This window comes from Protomyctophum bolini (genome assembly GCF_963924005.1).
Source record: "Protomyctophum bolini genome assembly, chromosome: 22".
Lineage (NCBI taxonomy): Eukaryota > Metazoa > Chordata > Actinopteri > Myctophiformes > Myctophidae > Protomyctophum > Protomyctophum bolini.
The window spans coordinates 22228212-22251454 of NC_137883.1; the positions used below are offsets into that span (position 1 = coordinate 22228212).

General features: G+C 41.5%; 3 long non-coding RNA genes across 3 annotated transcripts; all 3 read right to left on the reverse strand.

Annotated features, from left to right (window-relative positions):
* Window positions 1-12729: 12729 nt before the first annotated feature.
* On the reverse strand, window positions 12730-13677 carry LOC308309802. Its single transcript, XR_013963425.1, has 3 exons — window positions 13546-13677; window positions 13245-13328; window positions 12730-12804 (listed from the first exon to the last, which is right to left on the reverse strand). It is a non-coding gene; the product is annotated as an uncharacterized lncRNA (long non-coding RNA).
* A 570-nt stretch (window positions 13678-14247) lies between these two features.
* LOC308310490 lies at window positions 14248-15086 on the reverse strand. The gene is made up of 3 exons (XR_013963497.1): window positions 15028-15086; window positions 14799-14876; window positions 14248-14378 (listed from the first exon to the last, which is right to left on the reverse strand). It is a non-coding gene; the product is annotated as an uncharacterized lncRNA (long non-coding RNA).
* Window positions 15087-20196: 5110 nt separating this feature from the next.
* On the reverse strand, window positions 20197-21759 carry LOC308309801. The gene is made up of 3 exons (XR_013963424.1): window positions 21478-21759; window positions 21050-21138; window positions 20197-20352 (listed from the first exon to the last, which is right to left on the reverse strand). It is a non-coding gene; the product is annotated as an uncharacterized lncRNA (long non-coding RNA).
* Window positions 21760-23243: the final 1484 nt, after the last annotated feature.

A 23243-nucleotide genomic window follows, 5' to 3' on the forward strand; every position in this document is an offset into this window, starting at 1 on the left:
TATTTTCACTATAGGACCGGTCCCGGGTAAACGTCTAATCTCTCTCTTGGGTCTCGAGCTGAAAAGTTTGGGAACCATTACATGCACTGGTCTATTTTATTCTAGCTCAGTTCTACCTGCACACCATAGATATACTCTATGCATGTTGTTTGTACTGGTCCCACTTCTTCTTCTTCTCTGAGTTTTTGGCAGATCGCAACCAACATAGAGGTGCATACCGCCACCTACTGTACAAGAGTATGTAACATCATGTAAATGTCCTAGTGCTGTCTATATCCTACTACTCAGGTTTGTGGTATATAGAAATGTGACCAGTGCCTTCCTCACCATCGTTACACCCTTTCCCTCTGTTCCAAGGATCCCTGACAAATCCCATTCCCGTCCTGCATCATTGACTTTGTCCTTCAGTTGTGCTCTTTCCTCTATATACCTGTCACAGTTCATTAACACGTGCTCAACATTTTCTCTTTTCCCACAGCTTCCACATTTGTAGCTCTCTGCCTTACCCATGGTAAATAGTACTGGTCCCACTGTTATTTGAGTCCGGTTAAAACCATAGGTTAAAACATGGTGAGCAACAACAGTTCCGGTGTAGTTTCGTCCTCTTTGCCCCTTGCTTTAATAATACATAATTATTCATAATATATGATATATTTGAGTATTATATATATACTCTATGATCTGATCCTGTCTTGGTGGGGTGTGTGTGTGTGTGTGTGTGTGTGTGTGTGTGTGTGTGTGTGTGTGTGTGTGTGTGTGTGTGTGTGTGTGTGTCTGCCTCCCTCTGGCTGGCTGACGGAGAGAAGAACACGGTTTCTCAACCAGTGGTCCGGGGACCACCAGTGGTCCTTGAGGGGGTTTCCAGGTGGTCCCCATACCATCCGATGATCCATCCATCCATATGCAGCTATAAATGATGGAGAGTTGGTAACCAAAATTACCAAATGGACTCCGTATTATATGTGGTTTCATTTGTACGCTCTCAAGAGTTAATGTATTGTTAAACATCTGGTATTTAGTTAATTCACAAGAAGTCTACACAGTACAGTTAGACAATTGTAGAACTTAAGAATTGTTATTTTTGATCAACGTTATGGTTAACACATCAATACAGCATGACATTGTGGACAAAATCGTATCCGACGACAAAACATGCTTTAATAGTTTTGGGTCTGTCTGAGAGAGGCTAAAATGTCATCAGATGGTGTTCCGTGTGGCTAAAATGCCGAATACAGAGTACAGACACAGTCAGACAGTGTAGTGTAGCAGTGTGGAAAGGCGGATGCACTGATCTGCAGTCAGCTCTTGCCCATAGTGGCCAGACACACAATTCAATTCAATTCAAAGGAGCTTTATTGGCATGAGAAAACATATGTTTACATTGCCAAAGCAAGTGTCGAAATACAATAAAAACAGTTGAAAATGGGGAAAGTATAATACAGTTGGAGGGGTATAGCCTAGGCTACAGCATCATTATTAAAGTAAACAGAGCTATGCCACATTACATCATATGCTATAGCTTTATTTTTTAAACAAATAGAAGCTTTATTTTTGCATGCAGACATTTTAGGACAAATGGCAGCATTCTTTCCCTCACGCGTATTTAAATAGTATAGAAAATAAGCTCAGATAGCAGCTCGTTTGCAGTGCCAGTATACTTGGTAGGCCTATACTAGACAGGCCTAGTACACAAGCACACATCGAGTACAGAGCAGCAGTGGGAATGGACTGGCCCAGGATCTGCGTTTCAGTCTTTCTTCTGTGTACCTTCCTCGATCTCTTCAGATGTTGTTTCCACGTTGGTCAATGGCCTTGAGTTGATCGGGCTGGTTGATTGTTTCACAGCAGTCAGTATCTACTGTCAACATCTTCGACTCCTACTCTGTGATTGAAAATTGATTGAACGTCGTACTCCTCACAATTTGTAGAATAGGTAGGCTATAGGCCTAGATTTCAAACGAGAGCACAATTAAGTCAATACAAATCAAAAGTGTATGCTTTATCGTGTCGTCCACAGTTAACAGTTTTGTATTGATTTGTTTTATAGGCTGTAATTCTACAAACTGTTAAATACAGAGTGTTATGTTTGACATTGTTTAGACTGTGGTGGATAGACACACACTGAACAGTTATTAATGACATTTATAATTCACTGCGTTCCTGTCCATGTTATATATGGTTGTTCCTCTCACTTTAATGCAAGGCATATTGTGTTACCTTAGGAGCAAAGCGACACACCTCCGAGGTGTTGACGTATTGACAAGTTGACGTTTTATCTATGCGACAAGTTTGTTGTTGTCATTCTCTTCTGTTAAAATAAACGGAGTGCCACCATTGTTGGCTTTTCCAATACGAGAATAAATCTCTCTTTTCTCTCTGCCTACACCGGCACTCCTACAAGACCAGTGTTTCCCAAACTTTTTCATGTCAAGGACCCCCAAATTGGCACTAATCAGCCCACTGACCCCCATTTTAAAACATATGCCAGGGACCCCCATAAGAGAAGATTTTTACGGCTCTAGCAGTGATTCTCAACCCGTTTAGGACCCCCAGATTGACATGCATTAGTCCACGGACCCCCAATGGCATTTCTATCTCTGGGACTGGGGGACCCCCAATTCATATTGTAAAATCAATGAGTATTAGCTGCTTTCTGCCAAGAAATTTCGTGCAGGTGATTCAATTTCTAGGTTTGGTTTGGAAGCCTCATAATTCATTGATTGAGGGAGGTTTTTTATTTCAGTGTGTATAATGGGTACATTTCAAATGAAAGCATATACAAAAACTGCTACGAGGAATTAATTGACCATGAAAAGCACTATTAAAGACTTGTTTACACGCGGCCCTATATACAGGGTCCTCCATGTTCAATTAATCAGAATATGTCACTGAACGGCCCTGTGTACCACTACCATCCATGCACCTGCTTTGAATTAGCACATAATGCAGGAGGCAGCAGCACAGATGAATGAGATTATGCATTCATGAAAACGAGTGATAAATGATTACCGGTAGGCCTATGTCATGTAGCCTACTGATACAAGAACTTGGATTGTAGGCTATAACCAAAAAGTTTTTATAATGACCTGATTAAATGACGCCCATGCTGTTACTTATTGTATTTATTAAGCCTCGTTTTCAATCATTAACCGCTCCGTGTTTTTAAGTTGGTACCGTCGGGGGAGTGGAAAGGTCAAATTGGACTGTCCAGTTTGAAGATAACTCTAATACCTGACTCCGCCAGATGGGGGTGCTATTGATTCATGTGATTGTGAAGGAAGTTGTGTATTCCATGATCTGGCAGAGTCTGATAAATGCCCGTGGGTTTAAACCCTTTTCATGACACGGTCCATTATGTATTTATTCAGCATTAGAGCCACGGACCACCATTTGATGAAATTTAGCCTCTCAGACCCATTTGAGCCACGGACCACCATTTGATGACATTTAGCCTCTCAGACCCATTTGAGCCACGGACCACCATTTGATGACATTTAGCCTCTCAGAACCCCCCCAAAAAAACTAAAGATTTTGGTTGTCATTGGATAAGATTTTCAACAAAATTCACAATGCCATGCTGTATTGATGTTAATGGGTACCATTAAGAGGCAAACATTAAGGTCATCTTCTACATTCTCTAATTGTGTAGACTGCTTGTAAACAGATGTTTAACAATAATGTAACTCTTGAGAGCGTATCATTTTACTTTGCACTCTCAAGATCAAGTTAAAGATCTACAAGGGTCCATTTGGTTACAAAGTCTCCATCATTTAAATGGGGACCACCTGGAACCTCCTCAAGGACCACTGGTGGTCCCCGGGACCACTGGTTGAAAGCCACTGCTCTATGCCATGGAACCAATTTGGATGTAGGCCTATCTCAGTATATTGTTGATATTGTCTCTTGACTGTGTCTTTACTGGCAAAATGTATTGTTTGGCTTCAGTAATAATAGGATTAAGAAGAAAATTGAAGTATATAGGCTACATAATTAATTTGATCATTATTCAGAAAGCAAAACTTTCTTATGTCAAGGACCCCCAAATTCACACCAATTATAGCCCGCAGACCTCCATTTGAAAAGATATGCCAGGGACCCCCCATAAGAGAAGATTTGTACGGCTCTAGCAGTGGTTCTCAACCCGTTTTATTTCAAGGACACCCCAGTTTGACATGCATTAGTCTACGGACCCCCATTTCATTGTATTTCTATCTCTGGGACCCTCAATTTGTATTGCGGGGGTGGGGGTTTCATGCATTTCATTTTGGGAGAATGTACATTTGTTAATATCACAATTAACGCGAACACATGTGACACCTAGAACGCCAGGGGTTATTCAATCCATTACATTATAGAGCGCCGCAGTCCCTCCCCCTTTCAGAAAAACGAGTGGCCCAGGAAATGAAAACCCAATGCATTCTCCCATCGGCACTTCTAATATAATTTATTTAAAGACGGTTACGCCGCGGACAAAGCCAACTCGGATCGTAACAAATCATGACAATGAACACAATGTTTTGGGCCGATCAAATCATTAGAAAGAAGAAAAGAAAGTCAGGAGACAACACTATTTGTTTTGTTCTTCGTCTTATAAAGCCCAACAGGTGCTCCCAGGCTGTGGAGCCATGCGATCCGTTTTCATATCAATAAACTTTGTCTTTTGGACAATACTTCGTCCTGGGTGTTGGGCGTTAGGCCTACTAATAGAAAATACGTTCTAGGTGTTAACCACATTAACCCTGGTGTAAACCTATAGTCTATTAGGTATATTTTCAAATATGTCCAAACTCTTTAAACACCCCTCAAAAAAATAATAATCACAGCACTCCATCTTTAAATGTTTATTTAGTGTTTGACACGCTGGTGTCTCTTCAGATTAAATGCCTCACTGAAACTCTTGTCACAATGTTGGCAGGGGAAAGGTTTTTCTCCAGTGTGGACACGCTGGTGTCTCTTCAGATTACCTGCATAACTGAAAATCTTGTCACACCGTTGACAGATGAAAGTCTGTCTGGCCTCCTCCCAGTCAGACTCATCACTGTCTGTTGTATCAGAGTCTGATACAACAGACAGTGATGACTGGCCACAGGCCACAGGCTCTGCTCAACGCAGGTCTGCAATGAAAGAATACAATAAGGACTTTAATAATAACGACTTTGATGTGACAGGAATAAAGACTTTATTAAAACAGAGAGAGAGAGAGAGAGAGAGAGAGAGAGAGAGGGGGGGGAGTTGCACCACTCAGTTGACACAGGTGTGATTTTTTTATATAGAGTATTAATGTATTTTAGCGCACAGTATGTGTTTGACCACAGCCTAGAGGAAGCCTTTATGACCAAGCATTGTAGTGTCTGTTATAATTGGCAGCCATACCTACAGTATACACAGAGTAATCTAGTAAGAGAGTGGCGACACTAGCCGAGCGCACCACCACCCAAGGCCCTCAGAAGGGTGCTCAGCCGAGCGCATCACTGGGTGTCGGCTGCCCAGCATGGAGGAACTGTACACTCAGAGATGCCTCAGGAAGTCCCTGAGGATCATTAAGGACCCCACACACACCCATACAGTTTGTTTCAGGCTGCTGCCCTCGGGGAAGAGGTACCAGAGTATCAAAGCCAACACAGGCAGATATACTGATCTGAGTTCTTTAAATTTATACTTAGTATCGTTATTTAATTATTTACTTTTTTTTTTACTTATGTGTATTGTGGAGCATCAACCAACCTAAGTTTTTCACAATGCTGTACCTGTACATCTGTGCGACAATAAACACCTTGAACCTTGACTCCCATTGTAACAATTATGGAATGCGGAAGTGCTCATTCTATCTCAATGGGATAGTTCCAATGTTTGGAACTATAGCCCAAAGGCACCCGCTTTGCGGCATGTCGCCACTCTTACTATTCCACTCGGTGTATATAGATGCTGAGTGGCATGTGCCTATTGTAACATGAAAACACATGCCATGATAAGTGTAACTGTATTTATGTCCTTGTATGCATCTCCTTTGTGTGGACATAAATAAATGGTTATGACATTATATCATGATAGGACCTGTCTGCCCCACTACCCACAGTCTGTGTGGTGTGTGCGTGCGTGCAATGTCCTTAATCAGAGTGTGAGTGAGTGTGTGTGTATATAGGGCATGGGCTGCGCCGTGACACAGTTTTTACCAGAGCATTCTTGTATTTAATAAAAACACTATTGCTACCCTGTACAACTTGACTACAGGTTTACGCCAGCAGTAAATAAAACAGTACTTACGAAGCCCCTCCCCTCCTGGCTGAATGAATATCAACATCCTAATACAGGGGGGTCTAATTATGACAGGCAATCCCCCCCCCCCCCCCCCAGTCAAAAAACACTCAGTTTGAAATGGCCCTAGATCATCCTTCCTGGGATCAGGAAGCATCAAGCATCAAGAGGGGCTCCCAAAACGTTTTAGCTCTCCCCAAATTGAATCCAATATGAATCACCTCTATGAATAAGTAGTACAAAAAAGACAATCTAAAAGGTTTTGTTTAAAAAAATATATATAGTCTAGTAGGCTAAATGTAACTAAAACTTAAAATATAATTAAAAATAAATAAATATATATAATATATAAAAGCAGTACAGAGTCCAGCAACTGGCCCATAAACAGGTTCTGTGGGAGGGCGTCCAGCACACCTTCCACCGGCGTGCGGCACACAGGGCAGGCTGGCTGGCTGCAGCTCAGCACCTTCTCCTGGAGGCACCGCCGATGGAAGGTGTGCTGACAGGGGAGCATCTTCACATGGAACAGAAGCAACAGAAAACCTCATGACTCTCAACAACGGACCGCTTTTGTCACATAATCCGATTAGTGAAACAGTGTGAAAGCAAAGCAGACCCTCCTCCTCCTCCTCCTCCTCCACCCAATAGTGATCAATAATGAACAGAGTATGTAAGATGTGGATGTTTAGGTATTGTCATTACTAAATACACAATGAACACAGTCTGTAAGATGATGTCATTCTAAAACCTGTGTAGTACAGCACAGCGAAAGTTTGCAGTTTGGAAGCACTCGTTTTTGTTAACAGGTCGCGCTGCTGCCTCCTGCATTATGTGCAAATTCGAAACAGGTGGAACGCAGGGCCGTTCAGTGACATACGACGAGTGCTTCCAAACTCCAGCACTTAGAAAAATAATCACTTGCAGAGGATGTCTTGACAGAAAGTAGCTCATAACATCTCTATGGTGGATTTTTATGAAAAACAAGCTCGGCAGATTGAAAGAGGATAATTCAAGCTTGGACTACAGCTGCAATTTTGGTGAGTTTAATGTTGTTTGAGACAAGCAGATAGCAAACCAAAAAAGATCAGTGGGGAGTCAATGGAGGGTATTGCAACTCTAGATTCATCCCATTATAAAAAAATCTAGAGTTGCAAATTGCGGCTACCTACGGCAGTGGTACCCAAACTTTTTCATGTTAGGACCCCCAAATTGACACCAAGTAGCCCACGGACCGCCCCTTTTGAAATGCCATTCTCCCATGAGAGAAGGCTCTAGCAGTGATGCTCAACCCGTTTAATTGCAAGGACCCCCAGTTTGACATGAATTAGTCTACGGACTCCCATTTAATGGCATTTCTATTTCCGAGACCCCCAAGTTATAGTGTAAAATCAATGTGGACCCCATAAGGGTCCATTTGGTTCCAAACTATGATTTGTCTGGGGACCCCCTGGAACTCCCTCAAGGACCCCTGGGGGTCCCCAGACCCCACTTTGGGAACCACTGTCCTAGAGGCCATTCATGTTTCATGGAAGTAGCTTCTGAACACGAATCCTATTGCTAGTTTGACAACTTCAAATACTCTGTCATCTTATTAAAATAACTAATAACTGAAAAATAGCAGATCTACAAGCTCACAACACCTCGCAGCGTGTCGTGCTGTGAGCTTGTAGATCTGCCATTTTCAGGGACACGACTGCTGGCTTCTATGGAATCCTCAAATGACTGATATTAGTCGTGAGGACTGACCTATGTGAAAACCGTAAGTATAGACAGGCTATTTGCAACCTTAGGCTAAACAACAAGAATCCCAAAAGGAGAAGTCAGAGGATTTGTAACTTATGTAATGAAGCCAGAATTGGAGATGAGTCATGTTTTGTTGGAATGTAAGAATACTGGCATTATGAATTTCAGGCAAAAATTCCTGCCACTTTATTTTTTTTACCCACCCTTCTATGTTTAAATTAATTACTAAAATCTGAAAAACAAAAAGTAATCTATAAATTGGGTGCTTTTCTGAAAAATGTTCATCCACTGTACAAATAGGGGAAGCCTTCCGATATGTCTATGTATATCGTGTAATCTGTAATGTATTGTATACTTTCGATTGTATACTTTTATGAATCTGTGCTCCAAACCATGTGATCATGGTCATGAGTTAAATAAATGATGATGAAAAATGATGATGATGATGAGAACTTTAATACATGCCTTGGCCGTCCTGTCGTTCTGCTCCATGCACACGGCACACTCCAGCAGGGGTTCCAGCCAAGCAGGGAGTGGCCGGGCGCCCTGCTGGACGGTGCTGTTGGAGGAGGAGGAGGAGGAGGAGGAAGAGGCGGCTGAAGACATCTTGCGCTTCTGTGGGAAAGGGAAAAAAAAGAGCCTGTCTTTATAGGACATTCCTCAAACTTGATAAAAGTATAAATTCATCATATACAGGTCCATCTTAATTAATTAGAATCTTCGTAAAAGTTCATATTTTTTGGTTTCGTAATAGAATTGAGTGTCATTATCAACACCAATAGCTTATTCTAAACTGGTATCAGCCCGTTTAGCCCGACTTGATACCTGTATGTCAAGCTATTTAATAAAAATTTGAATCAACTCATACTGTATCTCTGCTAACTACACATCCATGCAGGGGTCAGATCAGCAGTGGAACAATGAATTCCATCATCAAGTGTAAGATCATTCAAGTAACCCAAATCGGTTATGGCAACAATGGTAGACTCTCTTGACATTTCATTAGTGGCTGTTCCAGACAAACTTACTTGGGACACAGCTAGCCCCATATGTGCCCTCTCCCTACGCTCATTCTGTAGCTACATTCTGTAGCTACAGAATGAGCGTAGGGAGAGGGCACATATGGGGCTAGGAATAAAGCAAAATAAAAGTAGGCTAAATTGTTTTTTTGTCCACGAAGCTGAACTGAAGAATTAAATCATGACATTTCTGAGACCATTCATGTTTCTGGAAGATGGTTCTAAACATTATATTGCTAGTTTGATCACTTAAAAAAAACAATTTCATCTTAAAATAACTAATTTTAAGATGGGTTAAGAATAACCCATCTCACAACACGCACTGCGACGTGTGAGCTTGTAGATGGGTTATTTTTGGTGGGCAGCATGCTTTCACAGAAGACACGCTATGGCTTCTATGGATGCATATGTTTTTGGACTGTGACTTAAGCAAGCTTGACAATTTATTTAAACCTTTCACCTGATGTGGACTGGAATGAAGACTTTGTCCACTTTGGAGAGTGTGAGGAGAGCGGGGAAGGGAGAGAGAAGGCCATAGTGAAATAGCCGCAATTTGCAACTCTAGATTGTTTTAATAATGTGATGAATCTAGTTGCAATACCCTCCATTGACTCCCCACTCATAAAAGGTGGTTTGCGATCTGCATGTCTCAACGACGTCGAGTCTGTGGGGGCTATGGGGCTGTAGCCCCCATGAAGAATTAAATAGCCCCTTTTAGCCCCCATGAAGATTTTCGTGGACATTTTATATTAACATTACAGATTTTCTGGGAATTATTGACCCTCTGTGACTGTCGCAAAATTCCGAAAATGTGAACCTCTCCGCCGGCTGTTCAGAGGTGTTAAAAGTACTCAAATGCTAATCAGGTTTCTTTTGTTTTCACCTAGCCAGGTATTATATGCCTACAGTACAGTGCCCATAGGCGGCGGGTGTGTATAAGGCTAGGGAAGGCTTAGCCTTCCCAAAAATTATGCTGGGTATTTTTTTTAAATATATATAATATATGTGCGCAGCATTATATAGAAGGCTATTGTGTGTGTGTGTGTGTGTGTGTGTGTTGTTGGTCCCTGGTGATCGGGTAGGTAGGCTATACAGCAACTGGCCTAATCAGCATATGATTGGCTACTATTGGTATGTCTGTAAAGCTCGTCCGCTTCCAGTCGCTTTGTAGCAAACAGTAGCGCGCGCTGGTTTGTTTTGGGAGACAGCAAAACGCAAAATGTATTTTCCAAGGCAAAGATAAAGTAATTCAGAAGAAGAAGCTGTGACTCGGCTGTCAGAACTCAGCACCACCACCAGTGCCCGCACGGTTCACAGTTCACACCACTGCAGCAACACTGACAAGTTCAGCGGAGTGACTGCTGTCTCTGTGCCGTCTGTGAAGAGCCATGAGCCGCGACTCCCGGGAGGGGCAGCAACACCGCCGGGTAATCTACACAGACTATAGTGAGACTACACACTGACTCGAGAGAAAAGACCCATATCGTCCAAAATAGGCTAATCAGTCGTTGTCTGTGTATAGGCCAATTCATTGGTAAAAGTGCTAAATAACTCATTTTTAGACCATTTGGGAAATAAATAAATCCACAGCGGCGCGATCTAAGGGTAATGGACACATAACGGACACCCGGGTATAAATGCAATAATTTATTAACAAGAAAATAATGAATATTTACAGATATATGGCATCATGCATAAATTACAATCAACATAAAACATATTACTTTTATTAAAAAAAAATTTGACTATGGCGTCTTCTCTCGTGTATCATCAGATGTCCGGCTCCATGCTCGCCTCTCCTTGGAGGCCAGTTGGGTCAAAACAAAGTATATCACATTGTGACAGCTGTAGTGAGTCTACAGTCCACCTGCCTGCTGGCAATATAGCCTGGTTGTGATATGTAGATGTGATTGATATTTTTTGTTTGTTTTTCTATAACACAAGTCATTCTATAACACAAAGTAATTGAATTTATTTTATGTATTAATTGTATTTTATATATTACTATGTTATTACTAATTTTATGTATAACTATATTACTAATTGTATTTATTTGATGTATTACTATGTTATTACTAATTTTACTTCATGCATTACAAATTGTATTTGTTTTATGTATTACTGTTATTACTAATTTTATTTTTTATGCATTTATTTATTTTATGTATTACTGTTATTACTCATTTTATGCATTACTATATTGATAATTTAATTAATTTTATGTATTATTGTCTATATTACTAATTATATTTATTTTATCCATTACTATGCTATTACTAATTTTATTTTATGTATTACTAATTTTATTTACTATTTTAATTTACATTTATTTTACCATTTTAATTTACTATAATCTATTTTTTTATCGTTCGTTTTATCCATTTATTTACATTATGATCTAGTTATTTATATTGGTTTATTATTTTATTGTTTATTATTTTCAAAGAGCCCTGATTGATCACATCTACATATCACCACTACCAGTCAGGATCTGAGTGACTCAGAACCCTGGTGACCTCCAGATGGAGCCACACAGGAGACCAGCAACGTCCTAAAGAAAAGAAAGAAATGCTCATTACTACTTTGTTCATAAAACAATATTGATTGAAATATTTATTAACAGTTTGCAGAATTACAGTACATGTCAAGCACAAACTCAATACAACGACTGTTAACTGCAAGTGGACGACCCAATTAAGCATTACACTTGTTTACAAGAGGGTCCACCATGTTCAATTCTTCAAAACATTTAGAGACGTACAAATAAGACACTTCTATATAGTCAAAGAACAGAACAGGAATTCATCATAAAGGAGGTAAAATAAACGTATACAGTGAGGGGAAAAAGGGAGTCACATGTCTTAATGACTGTTGGTAGGGCGTTCCACATTTTGGTGGCATAGGAGTGAAAATAATTTAGTCCCTTGTTTGTGCCGAATCTGGGTTGTACATGGTTCGTTGCACTCCCTCTGGTGTTGTGGGTGTGGACTTCGTTAACATAAAGGAAGTATCTAGACAGGTACATGGGTATCTTGGTGGTGTATCGAATCTTGTGGACCAGACCCATTGCAAGATGCTGTACTCTGTCGTCGACCCTAAGCCATTCCAGCCTGTCAAAGTGGGCAGGAGTGAGGTAGGTTCGGGGGGTGAGGCCAAGTAGGAGCCTGACCAGTTTGTTTTGGGAGGTCTGGAGCCTAGTTTTAAGGGCCTTTGAGGTGCTGTGGTACATGCATAGTCAAAGAAACCTTGTACGAGGGCTCCTGTTAAGGTCTTCAAGGTGTTTTTGTTGACCAGTGAGGAGATCCTGTAAAGGAATCTTGTTCTTTGGTTGACTTTTTTGATTACGTTGGTGGCCATTTTATCACCGGAAAGATTAGCCTCCAGGATGGAACCTAGGTAGGTAATTTCATCTTTACGTGTGATAACATTGTCACCAACTCTAACCAAGAAGCCATTTGCCTTGCTGAGATTACTATTAGATCCAAAGAGAATGGATTCAGTTTTTCCCAGGTGTAAAGATAGTTTGTTATCAGCGAGCCAGGTGCAGATTCTACCGAGTTCAGAGCTGAGGGCCTTTTCAACCTGCAGTTTGTTCCTGTCCGAGACTAGCAGTGCCGAGTCATCTGCGAACAGGAACAAGTTGCAGTCACAAGCTGATGTCATGTCATGATCATAGTGTGTGCGTGTGTTGTATAGTTACCTTGCTGTGATATAACTCCAAAGGTGATCAGAAATAGTTGCTCCATCGGCTAGAAACGTGCTCTTCACCGGCATGATGATCTTGTTCCTAAAAAAAGTCTATAGTCAACCCTAACTGATTACAGAACATGATATAAAAAAACACAACTAGAAGGATTTAGGCCTGTCACAATTACCTAATCGCCAAGTATTTGAGATACTTTTTTAGAGATTAGTCATAATCGTCTCCATGTTGAAAATGTTCATATATTGTCAAACATTTTAAAGAAATAATGGAAGCAACCGATCTACAAGCTCTAAACGTGTCACTTTGTAATTTTCTTCTCTTTTAGTGTATAAAGTTGTTGAATTATGCCATGTGCAGCTTTTTGTTTACAAAGCCTACAAAAGCCAAAGTTTTATTTAGAATGTTATGTTATGACGCAATTAAATTGTTACTAGTAATTTATTTGAGAAACAATTAAATCGGCCATTATAAAACCTCAAATTCCGACAGGCCTAAACAGGTTCCAGTGATGTCTACCGAACCTTCCAGCTCCATCCGAGCCTCCCAGAAGTCCTCAGCGGAAACAGGAAAGCTTCGGATCTCGGGCATCGGCTGAGATCTCCATTCTAACAAAGAACGAAAGACAGACAGACAGACACACACGCACCCCAAATTAGCTTTGCTGTGTGTGGGTGTGTGTCCTGTCACAACATACACATACACTTACAGTAACGTTTAAGAATAGGGATTGACCGATTATCGGCAACGGACGATTGGCTTTTTACTATAAAGCCTATAAAAAAGCCCCAACCCTAAAGCGGTTCGTACTGTCGAGTTCCTCACCGAAGCGGTTCGTATATGTTGAGTTCCTCTCCGAAGTCCTCCAGCGTCTACCCAGATCTCCGTCCTCTGTCCTCCCATCCATCCAGGCCCAGGTCCGAAGTCCTCCAGCGTCTACACAGATCTCCGTCCTCTCATCCATCCAGGCCCAGGTCGGAAGTCCTCCAGCGTCAACCCAGATCTCCGTCCTCTGTCCTCCCATCCATCCAGGCCCAGGTCCTCCGTCCTCTGTCCTCCCATCCATCCAGGCCCAGGTCCGAAGTCCTCCAGCGTCTACCCAGATCTCCGTCCTCCCATCCATCCATGGACAGACCTGCAGATCTCTAGAGGCTCCAGCTGCGTCTGCCATTTCCATCCTGAGAGAGAAAGAAGAAAGCATTAGCTCTACAAGCTCACAACACGTTGCAACGCGGTGTGAGCTTGTAGATCTGCTATTTTTGCTGATTTATCATAAAATATTTAAAACATTTGGATGACTGTAGTAAATGATGCCATTCTTCGTGCCATAACAGTACAAAAGCAGTTATCCATCCTCAGAAACAAGCCATAACTATTCCTACTCACAGCTCATCAGAGTCCTCTGAGGAAGCCCCCGGGGGGGGGGGGGGGGGGAGCTTTGGAACAGATCTCTGTCCGGGAACATCAGCTCATCTATCGAAAAGAAAAAAAACACACCAAATTAGCTTTGCTCTGTGTGTGCATGTGTGTGTGTGTGTGCGTGTACCCTGTCCAGCAGTGGCGTTCCAGCGACGTCTACCCAGATCTCCGTCCTCCCATCCATCCATGGACAGACCTGCAGATCTCTAGAGGCTTCAGCTGCGTCTGCCATTTCCATCCTGAGAGAGAAAGAAGAAAGCATTAGCTCTACAAGCTCACAACACGTTGCAACGCGGTGTGAGCTTGTAGATCTGCTATTTTTTGCTGAACGCTCCCCCCAGAATAGGGATGCTGGGGTTTTAAGACTTTGATTAGCTTGGAAGGCTGACAGACATTCAACCACAGTGCCACTAGGAGGCATCAACACATGTACAGTCCTCAACATCTTTTGTCATTTTTTATTCAAGTGCTTCTAAAAGCAGATGAGATATTGACTCTCAAACTATTGTGCAGAGTCATTTAGATTTATCATAAAATATTTAAAACATTTGGATGACTGTAGTAAATAGTGCCACTAGGAGGAATCATACTGCCATGCTATACTTCGTACCATAACAGTACAACAGATATCCATCCCAACAAGAAATATTCCTACTCACAGCTCATCAGAAGTCCTCCAGGAGGGAAGCTTTGGAACGGATCTGTCCTTCCACGACGTCTACCACGACCCATCCACCCTAAGAAAGAAAGAACGAAAGATTAATTTAAGTGACCAAGAGCCAGATATACGTACATTGTGTCCTTTCACATCATACACAAAATGTATAGAGAACATTTAAAACAGAAGCCGACCATACCACTCGCAGTAATAGAAAAGTGGTTTCTTACTTTGAGCCGCCTTCAGAGCCCCCCCATGCAGATTCATCCATGGACAGCGAGAACTGCAGATTTCCACCTGTAGGGGCTCCGGTTGAGCCTCGCAGCATCTGGAATGAATACATGGTGGTTATAGTCTATGAATGGCTTTGCACATCGTTGCTGCTGCCAATAGGAATTTGTGATGTCTGTGTGGCGACAATTGCTGGGTCTGTCTGTTTTTTTATAATACATACAATTTATATAGCACTTTTCAAGGTACCCAAAGTTGCTTCACAAAACAGTAAAAACAAATTTATTTGAAAATAAACTAGTAACTGCTGTTCAACACTAACAGCTACATCCACGACCTCCCTGCAACAACATCAGTGAAGTATGGCTATGCAGACGACCCGATTACTGTGTCCCAGTCTGGAGCCGTAGCTCTCATGTCAAGAAGCTGGATGCTGCCCTCAACACCGGATGGGCCACCCCAAACAAACTGCCTGCCTGTTCTCGCTGGAATCACTCCAACAGAGGTCAGACGAGAAGCAGCCACGCTGGCCCTCACTGAGAAGGCACAGCTGAGTGAATCCCAGCCATCTCCTCCACAAGGTCGTCAGAGACGCCACAGCACACATGCCTCAAGTCACGGTGCCGTTTGCCACAACACACACACACACAAAGTCACGGCGACCTTTGCCACAGCACACGTGCCTCAAGTCACTGTGCCCCTTTGCCACACAGGCCCAGGAACTGCTCCACACAACACCAGCTGACACCTCCAAGGCATCCTGGGTGAAGGCAAGACAGAGGGACCAGTGGAATACATTGAGGACCCCAAATATGTTCTTTGCCAGCACCTCCACTGCAAGGAGTGGACAACCCTCAAAGCAGAAGTGGGACATCTCGGACAGTGCCCACTGTGAATGCGAGGATCCACTACAGACTGTGGAACACGTAATGACCATTTGCCCCAAATACCGGCCACCGAATGGTGATCGTGGCTTAGGTGACCTAGACAATGACACATTGTACTGGCTTGCTGCAACAGAGCTGAAGTTCTATGGACATACGGCAGAAGATGTTTAAGAAACTTTTTTGTAATTTCTTCATTTTTTCGGCAAACCTTTGTGGCATTTAATTTATGGAACATGTGGATGTTTCTTTATTTATTGGTGAAGTTTTAGTGCCACTTGTGGCATTCTTTGAAATGTATTGACACGTTTGATATATGTTTTTGTTAGGGATGTCCGATATTATCGGCCGATAAAGGCATTAAAAATTAATAACTTAATTTATTATTTTACATTAAAAACATCTACAAGCTCACAATACAATAAGACACATGAGAGCTTGTAGATCTGCCATTTTCAAATGATTTTTATACATTTTAAATCTTGAGATGAGAGATTAGATCATTTTAGATGAGACATTTTGCATAATGAGTAATTATTAATAATTACTTTTGGTATTTTAAGTACATTTTCTACCAAAACCTTTGTACCTTTACTCGAGTACATGTTGAATTGTAACGGAGTATTTCTATATTGCAGTATTGCCTACTTTTTTTAAGTAAAAAGTTTGAGTTATGTTTCCACCACTGGAAAAAGCCTGCATATAATATATAATATATATGTATCTGTTGATATCGGCAATTAGGAGTTGGACAATATCCAACACGGACTGTCGGACATCCCTTTATTTGTGTGATTTTGTGGCATTTTGTTTACTTTTGTTAACAACCAAAGAGCACACCCAGTATGTATCACAAGGCTATTTCCACCAGTCAGGTGTACTTATAGTGCAGCAAATAGCCATAACAATCGTTCAGTTTGTGATAAAAGCATGAAATTTGGTACACTTGTAGCTAAAGATATTTCAAAAAGATTTAGATGTGGAGGCATCTTGAATTTTCATCACGGCGCCCATGGCAGCCATTTTTCAAAATGGCCGCCAACAACAACTGTTTTCTTGAGTGATGGATATAATATGATATTTCAGACTTATTTACTATACCTAGTACTTGGTAAATGTATTTAGGATTTTTTTTAATTGTCTTTGAATATTCAAGATGGCCGCCGTTTTTCATGATGGCAGGCGTCACTTATATGACGATCTGATACGAGTCATTTTTTATGATGCAGAATTCAAATTTGGAACTTTGGAATTGGCCAGAAGCTTGCTTCTACCTCACAACTGAATAAGACCACTGTTTATTTTAAGATGGCAGCCATATGGCCAAAAACTTAATTTTAATTGAAAGAAAATAGAGCTATTATCTATTTTGTTGTACTTAAAATGTTGGTCTAATAAACAAGAAAATAAACAACTGAACCATTTGATGAATGGAATCTTAATAGAGTGGATGTTGAAGCACAACCAGGGCACACTGGTGACACCACTGCTGTGAAACTCAGCATGGGGTTCAGAGCCAGCTAAATACACTAAACTTAATTATGCCATATTTCTTCTGTAATTAATGTGCTGGTTGTGGTGATAGTTTAGTGGTAGTGTAGTTTAGTTTCCTAAATGCTATCTAATGTTAGCCCCATCTACTTAATAGTTTATATATTTAGATGTAGTTAGATATCCGCACCTGAATGGACAGGATGTGCCAGCGCGGGAGAGCCGAGCCAAGGGTAACAGGGCTTTATATGACTTTCATATAGTTACCCGGATGGTGTACAGATCGCACAGGAATTGAATGGTACTGGATGAACGATCGGGCTAGGTGTAGGGTAATGTTCTTATCCGAACCTAGTTGTATCCCATACTTGAATGTGTTTTCCTGTAGTAAAAGGTGGTAAAAGGATAGCCCCTCTGCCTTTATTGCAAACGTTTGAAAACTGCAAATTTGAAAATGTCAAAGAAATTCCAACGTGTGAATTTTGATGGTCAAGGACCATCAACTTCTTGCACAGTCAAGACTGACTGGAAGCTCTGTATTATATGCCAAGAACACACGTCAGAGGCATTGAGATGTCCTAGGCAGAACACGCGAGCAGACAAGGGGAGTGGATACACTTCACTTGCAGAGCATTTAATCCAGTTTAATGAACTTGGCCAGCTCCCTTCAACATTTCCAATTGGAAGACTGGATGAGGGTCATGGTATTGAAGCAGCCATGGTGGCGAACAAAGCTCAATTCCATCATACATGCAGGTTGAAGTACAATGAAACCGTGTTGAAAAGGGCAGACAAGCGAGCATGCAGTGAAAGTCCTGATCAACAGTCAGAATGTAAACTCAGATGGTCCCAACCAAGTCGGACTCCTGAAACGATACAGGACATCTGTTTATTCTGCAGACAGCCTGCTGGCAATGAAGGCCTTCATAGTGCTGAAATGTTTCGAGTAGACAAACGGGTGCGCGCTGCTGCAACCCTACTACAAGACACAGAATTACTTGGGCGACTTAGCGCTGGGGACATGATGGCCATTGAAGCCAAGTATCATGCCAGATGCCTAGTAGGTCTCTATAATCGTGCCAGAAAGGCTAACTTAGAAGGTCTTGAAGATCATGGCCAGGGACATGCAGCATCAAACTCTGGTGTTGTGTTTGCCGAGTTGGTGCTTTACATAGAAGAGGCCAGACAACATGATGGGTCAGCACCTGTATTCAAACTAGCAGAACTTTCCCAGCTCTACAAGTCACGAATGGAGCAGCTCGGAGTAGAGGTTGATAACAGAGTTAACTCTACACGTCTGAAAGAGAGACTTCTTGCCGAGTTCCCTGATTTGCGAGCTTACACTAAGGGAAGAGATGTCCTGATGGCCTTTAAAGACGACATTGGCACTGCTCTTGCCAAAGCCTGTGAGCACGATATCAACAACGATGCTATGCACATTGCACGTGCTGCACAGATTGTCCGCCGTCACATATTTGGTGAGGCAAAACCATTTAATGGTTTTCCTGAACAATGCAAAGAGGACTCTGTGATAAAATTATGATTCAAACGGTTGATACTGATGTTGTGGTGCTAGCTGTGGCAGTAGCTCCAACCCTACAGCCAGAAGATGAGCTTTGGTTGGCTTTTGGAACTGAAAAGAATTTCCGATACTTATCAGCCCATGGAATTGCAGCAGGGCTAGGGCCTGAGAAAGCGCTTGCACTACCAGTGTTCCATGCATTGACAGGTTGTGACACTGTGTCAAGCTTTGCTGGCCACGGGAAAAAGACTGCGTGGGCTGTATGGGCTGTGTTTCCTGAGCTTACACATGCCCTGTTGAAACTGTCTTCAGCCCCAAATGACAAACCACAGGAGGTAATGACCACAATTGAGAGGTTTACTATCTTACTCTATGACCGAACCAGCACATATACAGAAATAGATACGGCAAGGAGGAAGTTATTTGCAAAGTGGCACAATGTACAATCAATCCCTCTGACCAAGGCTGCCCTAGAAGAGCATGTCAAGAGAGCAGTATACCAAGGAGGCCACGTGTGGGGTCAAGTGCTGGTGTCAACACCAGAACTACCTTCACCGTGTAAATGGGGCTGGTCAAAGACATCTGAGGGGGACTATGAACCCTTCTGGACATGTCTACCAGATGCAGGCCAGTCCTGTCCTGAACTTGTCTCTTGCAAATGTAAGAAGGGTTGTGTTCGAAAGTGCAAGTGCAAAAAAGCTCAGTTACAGTGCACAGCCCTCTGTTTCTGTGAAGGCGAGTGTGAATAGTGTTCCCTGCAATATAACCTATGTTTGGCCTCACTAAATGAGTCTTGTGAGATAGAAGGCAACATCTTAGAAATTCTAAAGTTTCTAATTCAGATTCTGCATCAAGTATAATGCATAGTTCAACACAGAGATCATCCATATCTAAAAAATGGCGGCCATTTTGAATTTTCAATGAAAATGTTCAATTATCAAAAAAACACATTACCAAGTACATATTGTAAGTAAATTCAACTATTTTTTTCAGCAATATCATTTTATATCCATCACCCATTAGAAAACAGTTGTTGCTGGCGGCCATTTTGAAAAATGGCTGCCATGGGCGCCATGATGAAAATTCAAGATGCCTCCACATCTAAATCTTTTGGTAATGCCTTTGGCTATAAGTGTACCAAATTTCATGCTTTTATCACAAACTGAACGATTGTTATGTATTCAGGAGCTAAGCAGCCGCACTATTATATCTACATCTCATAAGCGGCCATGAACTAAACACTACAGATATCACAATTTGACTTTGGCAGCAGCAAGAAACGACTGATATGCAAAGCTCTTCAGCCATGCTTCTCTCTATACAAACACTCATAATGTCCACATGGACATAGCAGCCATGATGGGGTGGTTCACACAGGAGACCAGGTTCAGTGTTCCAGCAGCATCTACGGTCATCTCCATCTACATCTAGAAAGAAAGAAAGACATCAGAAGCTGACCATATCACTCACAGTAATAGAAACATTTTAAAAGGATCTCTGGCTAATAAGACAAATATTCCTTAACATTATACTTGCCATCTATAAGTAAAATTGTAAAATATAAACCAGTTAAATATTTTATTTCTTTCATATAATAGGAACTGTTCCCGTCGCAGGTCCATGTGTGGTCCAGCGCTATGGAATGCACTTGCTAATAAAAAGTACTTAAAATATTGCTTTGATGCTTATATCAATTAAGCTGTTTTTGTATTAGCAAACACACGGACAGGCCTCTTTCATACTGGAGTAATTCATCCGCTTCATTTACAGACATCAGTAAAACGTGACATGACGTCCGTATTTAAAATACAACAGCAGCGCTTATTTTCCAGATCCAAACTTAGCGTTGCACAAAGCTTGCTTAATAGCGACATCAATTAATTCCAATCCACATTAAATGTCGCGCTCTGCGCGTTCATTCATCCGTATGGTATCGCTCATTTCATTAGCTTCAATAGCTTGACACATCCATTATGGTTAGATCCTTCCAATCGATCCAATTTCAATACTTGTGTCCGTATCAGAGTAAAGATTTCAACTTGAATGTAGGGCCAATATGCCTTTCTTTCTTTTATCACCAGAGATATACGGTTTAACAACTTGGGCGTCTTGTAGTTTACTCACTTGTAGCCGTTTGTCGATGGTGATTGATGATGACTGCATGTCACACCCCTCTCTGAGGCTAGGGTAGTATGAACAAACGGATGGCACGGCTACGCAGTTGGGCAGAGTTTAAGCAAGATTTATTAACCCCAAGTGACAGACAAGTGATAAGAACAAAGGATACCAAACGTCTGCAAAATAGAAATAAAAGGATATATTCAAAACAAAGTACTGCATATCATATATAACCACATAAATCAAACTAATTTCCAAATAAATCATTATCATATGATATAAGCATAAGTATTTATAAATCCAGCCTTTTCAAATGTACATTAAATAATTATAATCTATATATATATAAAACATTATATATATATATCATAATAAACATCACAGTAATCGATCTATGTAAACCATGGTATTAAATAATAACAAAATAACATCACCTCCTCAGAGACAGCTCCTTCCCCGACCAACAGCAGCAGAGTGTGCAGACAGACTGACTTGGATATTCAGTCTCTGAGCTTTATACCCCCCATGGCCCCTCCCACTAGACTGGACCAACTGAATAGGGGTCAACATGATCCACAACATGTCAACTCTGCCTGGCTTGGCACAAAACACATTCATATACATTATATTCATATTCACATTTCAGTTGAGCTTGTAGCTCTATTTTAAAGTCTTTTTAGGTTTCCCAAAAGTCCTTTAATCCTTTGATGTCCTTCTGTGACAGGCAATCCTCCCCCTCCCTGGAAGGGGAGTTGGTTTGGCCCAATATAGAGTTCAGCTGCTTAAAGAGACAGGAATCTAGAGAGCAGTGTGTGTGTGTGTGTGTGTGTGTGTGTGTGTGTGTGTGTGTGTGTGTGTGTGTGTGTGTGTGTGTGTGTGTGTGTGTGTGTGTGTGTGTGTGTTTGTTCAGTTTGCTGCTTCTTAGTAGTCTTTGCATGTCCTAACAGTGCGCGCTTACTGAAAGGCATGTACACTAGCAGCAAACAGTGACAGGGTGGGGTCACACTGTCACACTGCAACAGGTTGATATTATGGTAGGAGTTTGTGTCGTGTGAGTGTAATGGTTTCAAAATAAACGGGGCAAACAAAACAAGAACAGGCTCCAGACATAAACTAAATAAAGGTCTCAAAAAACAGACGAGCGCAGGGTTCAATAAACAAATAATAAAGTACTTTTCTTTCTGTTGGCAGAGCTGCCATTACAGCGAATCGCGATAGACGGAATCTAGATAGCCTGGGAGCTAGTCGGACATCAGTCGGGGAGGCGGGGCTGCGGGGAGCCCCCATGACGATCATCATAACTCTTCGGCTCTGGGTCACCCCCCATAAGAGAAGATTTGTACGGCTCTAGCAGTGGTTCTCAACCCGTTTTATTTCAAGGACACCCCAGTTTGACATGCATTAGTCTACGGACCCCCATTTCATTGTATTTCTATCTCTGGGACCCTCAATTTGTATTGCGGGGGTGGGGGTTTCATGCATTTCATTTTGGGAGAATGTACATTTGTTAATATCACATGTATTAACGCGAACACATGTGACACCTAGAACGCCAGGGGTTATTCAATCCATTACATTATAGAGCACCGCAGTCCCTCCCCCTTTCAGAAAAACGAGTGGCCCAGGAAATGAAAACCCAATGCATTCTCCCATCGGCACTTCTAATATAATTTATTTAAAGACGGTTACGCCGCGGACAAAGCCAACTCGGATCGTAACAAATCATGACAATGAACACAATGTTTTGGGCCGATCAAATCATTAGAAAGAAGAAAAGAAAGTCAGGAGACAACACTATTTGTTTTGTTCTTCGTCTTATAAAGCCCAACAGGTGCTCCCAGGCTGTGGAGCCATGCGATCCGTTTTCATATCAATAAACTTTGTCTTTTGGACAATACTTCGTCCTGGGTGTTGGGCGTTACTAATAGAAAATACGTTCTAGGTGTTAACCACATTAACCCTGGTGTAAACCTATATTCTATATTAGGTATATTTTCAAATATGTCCAAACTCTTTAAATGAAAAGAAATAGGTAAAAATATATATATATTTTTTCTGTTGTACAATAAAATAAAGTATAGGGCTTACCGGTAATACTTTTCAATTCAAACCCTGCTTAGCCTCGTAATAGTCAAAATCTGCAAAGTAAGTTGTAACTAAACTTTTATTTTAAAAGGCTCATACATACATACATTGTAAC